Source organism: Mastomys coucha, unplaced genomic scaffold (genome assembly GCF_008632895.1).
Source record: "Mastomys coucha isolate ucsf_1 unplaced genomic scaffold, UCSF_Mcou_1 pScaffold19, whole genome shotgun sequence".
Lineage (NCBI taxonomy): Eukaryota > Metazoa > Chordata > Mammalia > Rodentia > Muridae > Mastomys > Mastomys coucha.
The window spans coordinates 4999357-5005176 of record NW_022196901.1 but is presented as its reverse complement, the minus strand read 5'-3'; the positions used below and the strand labels follow the sequence as shown (position 1 = coordinate 5005176).

Genomic DNA, 5820 nt, shown 5'->3' with positions numbered 1-5820 from the left:
GAGAGAGAGAGAGAGAGAGGGGCGGGAGGGAGAACATGGAATGTCTGGGTAGGGAGGAGGGGAGGATCTGGGAGGAGATGAGGGAGGGGAAACTGATCAGAATCTATATATGAAAATAATTTTTTATTTAAAAGATAAAGAATACCTAACACATAGGATATTTCTTGTAGATATGGAAGTCCAGAGATGTGCCTTCATGTAGAGACACTCATTACCTGCTTAATTATAATTACTTAACAGGAGCATTTTCCTTTAAAAGATGGCTGTGAATTCAGCTCTCATGAAGGGACATGGAAAACTTGGGAAGGAAAAGAGAATCGGCTAGTAAGAGTGTTCTTGGAGTTTTTGCTTGTTTGCTTTTGAAAGGGAATATTCAACAAAGCCTTCAGGAAAGTTCGGAGACCTTAGTAGTGCTTATTAACTCCATAAATGCCCTGAACATGCCTAAATAACAAAAGTACTTCTGAGTACTTTCTGTAAAATTCTGTGTCTTCATGCAGATTGTGTTTAATTAAATAACCAGAGACTGTGAATCTCAGGGGATATCATGGGACTCTGTCTGCTACAGTAGCTTGGAGTGCATTAGTCTTTATGTCCCGTGATTATCATCACATACAGAAACATTGGTATGCTTGATTGTAGGAGGTTGTCATCTATTATGTTGGGGTGTGTTGGCAAGCAAAGGCCAAGTGGCACTTCCCGCTGGGAAGGATGGCAACAGAGCTCCTTCACTCAGGTGTTCGTACACTGGATTCCACTACGAGAAATACCTCAGGAGTGGTAAGAGATGACTCGACACTGTTTAGGTTTTGAATGCTTTATGTCAGTTTCCAATACAACTACACACAACATACAATATGTTATCAGAACTAAAAGGATAAAGGCTATGACAATATAATAGCTAAACATTTCGCTTTACCACATATTAAAATATATACGGCTTCACTCTACTGCCTGTTACGGGGTATATGACCTGACAGTGTCTCTGGAAGCAGGCTCAGCTATCTCTGAGGCAGGGCGTGGTGTTCTCAGTAGTTGGTGTCCAGCAGGTCCAACTATCTGTCTGTCGGAGGGTTATACTTGACCACGAAGGAAATGTTTGACTGTAGATAATGTTTGACCACGAAGATTACTTGCCCTTGAAGTCTCGGGTGGTCTCAAGATGGTTTCTGGTCGTTGTGGCAGAGTCTGGAGGCTCAGAAGGTTCATGCCAGCAGCCATGGCTACCAAGGGGGGTTTGAGGCGGGCTGCTAGCCTGTCTCCTAGCTGCCTCTTTAACCTATTTTTGACGTCATGCTGGAGCAAAGTTCAGATAAGCACTCGAGTCTGGTTATCTTCTCAAGTTGTTTACTTTTCTTATGGAAAATTTCTGTACAAGTATATACTTCTAATATCTCCCATTTTGGCAAAACATCTTTTATATGTTATTCTAGATAACTAATACATCAAAACAACTCATTGCAAATAACTTATTTCAAAACAAGTTCCAAACATTTCCTATTACAAGGTGGAGCAAGTCTTGCTACAGGCCTGCTCCTTACAGGGTGTAAGTAACATAATATGTGTACATTGCTACCATTCTAAAATTAAACAGTTTCTCAACTCCCAAACACATCTGGCCACAAGCATTGTTGATGAGATTGTGGGCGTGTGATAGAAAGTTGCTGGTGGAAGATATTTTGAAAGCATTTATATTTTAAAATACTGTGAAATGGTGCATGTGTGGAACCAGGACTTGACAGAGGATGCTAATGTGTTTGCTAGGTTCAAAATTAGAAGACTAAAAAAGACTTTGGAAACACATTGTTTATTTTATTTGTATTGACACATAGTCTCTTTTGTATTGACACATGGTCTCATTGTGTAGCCCAAGTTCTTCTGGAACTTACTGTGTAGCTGAGGCTGGTATCAAGTTCTTGAACCTTCTGCTTGAGTCTCTTGAGCGTTAGGATTACATGTGTGTGCTACCAGGACTCTGTTCTTTTTCTCTTTTCTGCTTGGCTAGCCCTTCTCTCACCTTGGCCATTGAATCTTTGACTACTCCCGGGATCGTATCCAATAAGTGCTTCTCGATGTTTCACACCCCGAGGTAGCACAGAAAAAGTGACTGGCCCCCTAACACTGATGGGCCTGCTGCTGGCTTCTCCCATCTCCAGGGCACACATATGTGGGAGTTTCTTGAAGGACACTCCTCAACTTTGGGTGACCACATCCTAAACCCCACCCTCCAAGGCCAGTTCTTGGACATGGCTTAGATTTACAAGTCTCTCATCCTCCACATTCAGGTAATCCCTCTCCCTTTGTTTCCAGGGTGGGGATACCCCAGGAGTCAAGGCCCATTGCTAACTTGCAAAGATCAAAGACAAGGTCTGGCTACCAGATATAAAGGTGGGTGTTCTCTGTAGTAGACCAAGCTATATCCCCAGTGGCTGAGAGTACTTGCCAGGTCACCTTGGTAGGGTTGTGGGGGTTGCTGAGGCTCAGCACCAGAAGGTACACCGTAGCCATCTCATGGTTTCTCTGGCCTTGCAGAAGGGGGTTGCTTAGGTGTCTAGCTGCTTTCCAGTTGTCGTCAGGTGCAGGTGCTAGTCTAATATGAGTGATGTGAACCCAGGCAGTTACTCTGCCCACTGTTAAAGTGTTAACAGAGGTCACTGTGGTCAACAACACCAGGAGCGACCCTTTCCACTTTAAGTTTTCAGCATAACGCCTCTTAACATATCCAATGTCCAACTTGGTACTTGTGTGGAACCTGTGGGGTACCTGCATTATATGGGGCACACAATTCCTGGTGGCTGCCAGATCACTTTTTGTAAATACTTAATTACAATTCACAAGTGTCTTTTGAATGTTTTAGATACTTAAAATCTTTTAATGGAATTAATGCTTGGCGTGTTACCAGAATTCATTTAGATTTAGATATCAGTGATATGGCAATAAAGATTTCCATTATTTTAGGATCATCTTAGAGTAGTGCAGTCTCATAATTTAAGTCCCAGCTGAATACTATTGGATAAATTATTTATTAGAAATTATGTGCCGTAAAATGTTAGAACTCAAACTGGCATTGTTTTGGGGGCAGTCAGCTGAGAGGTAGAATACTTGCTTCACTTGTGAGGCCATGGGTTTGATTTCTAGCTCCATTAAAAAAAAGACAGTTTGCCGATTTAACAGCCATTAAATTCTGGAAATATTAAAGGTCTATTTTTTCAAATGTGGATTGTTCTGAAGGTTCCTCAGTTTCCCTCAGGTTTCTTTCCATCCTGTTTGTTCCTCCTGAGAATAAGCAGATACCCTGCTGTTGGAGCCATCCCGCCCCCTCCTTGTTTTGATCTCTGTTTTCTCTGTGGAGTGAAGTGTTGACAGAAAGCAACAGTACAGGGAGATTAAAAATACGCATCAATTAGAGAGCCAGTTGCAGCGCAGTTCTCAATCAGTGAGTGTTTTAGCTGCAGCATTGGCAACGCAGCTGGAATGCATGTCTAAAGAAGAGTATCTTTTGACTCATTACTAAAATTATACCTTGCTTTTTTTCATATCATGAAGAAAGTTGGAATAGATGTCTATCAGAATTTTACATCATTCTGAAATATACATGAAGTCTAATGATTTTAATATCTTTCTTCTGTACCTATTATTTTGCTTTATACTCACAAAGAAAATATTCTACGCTTGCATTATTCATGATGATTGAAAATTCAAAACCTGGGCTTTTTAGGGGCAGATTTTATGATTCTCCAAAATTGATTTTAGCTTAGTTGACAAATTCATTAATAAATAGAAGCTTTGAATTAGATGACCATTCTAATGATGATTTGATTATTTGGCTTTTTGTCTACAGTTTAGAGAAGTTCATATTTCTTTCATCAGGATAAATACAATTTTAATTACTTGTGGTCTGTTGGGGTATAAAGCAGTGGTGAGGTAGAAGAGACCTGGGCTTCATTTTCACCATAGCAGGAAGGATGGCAGCCATTTCTTCTGTTTGCCATTCATTTGCTTTTAGCCTTCTGGTCCAGGCATTAAGATTGTATTGTTGTGTCCTACAAATGCTTCTATCTTCTGAGAATTAGGAGAACTGTTAGATTTCATGTGACATCCTCAAGAAAAGTCAAAAGGAACTTAAGACTTGTCTACCTGCCTGTCTTTTGGTTAAAAAGAATAAAGACATGTACGGAAAAAGAATGTAGAAGTCATTGGTCAACATTTGCCAAGAGCATTAAAAGGAGTAGAAATCCAGAAAGCTTATATTCAGAAATACAGAATGTCTTCTTGCTTAGACACCTCAAATACCACTGACTCTCAGAGAGGATGGACCTCCTGGTTTTATAGGTCTGTGTGCTGTACTTCAAATGGAAGGATGAGACTTTGAGGCTCAAGGCTCCAATTGATGCATGGTGTTCTGCTACCTAAAGACTTTGTTTTTAAAACCAAGTTTCTATTGCTGTAGATATCGGTGTGGGGGGACTCCTCACCACCCCTACCCCACTGTCTGTAATACACTTATTTATCAGTGGATCAACCCTAAGCAGTCTAGCCCTTGGCTGAAATGTTAACAAGTGGAAATGTTCAGGGCTAGTTATATTAGATGTGTCTCTTAGGAAAAAGTCAAATGCATGACAGTGCTGTGACTCAAAAGACCTAGATGTGGGCAGTAGCTCTGTTTGAGTTATGTAATGTTCACCATGTTGCATAATCTCTGGAAGTCAATCTTCTTGACTCTAAAATGGCAAATGCTCTGCTTGAACTGACAGCTTACGAAAAGGTAATGTATGTTATCAGCTTTGCCAGGTAGTCGCAGGTGATGCTTATTGGCAGCTGGCAACACTTTAACTCACATTTGCAAGAGGAGGAGGACTTCCTGAGTCCTGTGAGCCAGGCCCTGGATAGTTCTGGTTGGTTTGCAGCCTACAGTTCTGATTGTTGTCCAGTTTTCTCTCATTTCTGCTGTGGTCTGGTTTTTTTTTTCCCTAATTTATTCTGTATGTGTGCCTTCAAGTTCAGCCTAGGGGTAAGGAATACCTGCATCTGCCTCATTATCTCAGTGAGTTTTATTGGCTTCATCCCACTCCAAAAGTCTCAGGCTCATCACTAAACCAGATACTGTAACCTGACAGTACCATGTGGCTGTTGTCAGCCAGCCTGAATTTGGGTGTGGAATCTGCCTTTCCCAACCCACAGATGCTGAATTGGGCAAGGATAACTTCCTAAAGAACCTTCAGGATGTACTTTACAGCATTAAAGAATGACTAGTGAACAAAATATTTTTATTTTATTTTTTTCTCTGTGAAGAAAATATGCATATGATTTTAAATGATAGTAAAGAAATAGTTGGCCAATGTGCATAACAGATGAAGAGAGGATTACATATTCTTTTAAAAAATGATTTAACCACCTTATTTTATATTTTGAAGATCTTTACTATAAATTTATATTATAGAAGAGAACTCTAGAAGCTTATTTTTCAAATTGTATCAGGAAGGAAGGGTAGGTCTTACAGCCCAACATTGATCACATGTCTAGAATTCTGGAATCCAGAGGCTCTAAGAAACAAATGTCTGGCATGTTTATAACATTTTATTATGGTGATGCGCACTGTGAGACGCATCATCTTGAGTACAGTGTAGTTATTCATGAATTTTCATCCATCACAGTCATCCATCTCTAGAAAGTTTCATTTTGTAGAACTGAACTTAGAAAAAAAGGAGAGAAATTCCTGCTAAATGACTAGGACAGATAATAACAGCCAGGGGCATCAAACTCCACTCATTTAGACGACTGTGTGTGTGTGTGTGAGAGAGAGAGAGAGAGAGAGAGAGA

General features: G+C 40.3%; 1 protein-coding gene across 10 annotated transcripts in view; it reads left to right on the top strand.

Annotated features, from left to right (window-relative positions):
* Positions 1-5820, top strand: part of Adam22 (ADAM metallopeptidase domain 22) — a 233357-nt gene that overhangs the window by 48673 nt on the left and 178864 nt on the right. Inside the window, exon 3 of one of the 10 annotated variants that reach the window (XM_031379988.1) lies at positions 2311-2388. The exons of the other annotated variants lie outside the window; for them this stretch is intronic. The gene's annotated coding sequence lies outside the window, so the exon portion shown is untranslated. The remainder of the gene's footprint in view (positions 1-2310; positions 2389-5820) is intronic. 10 annotated transcript variants of the gene reach the window in all.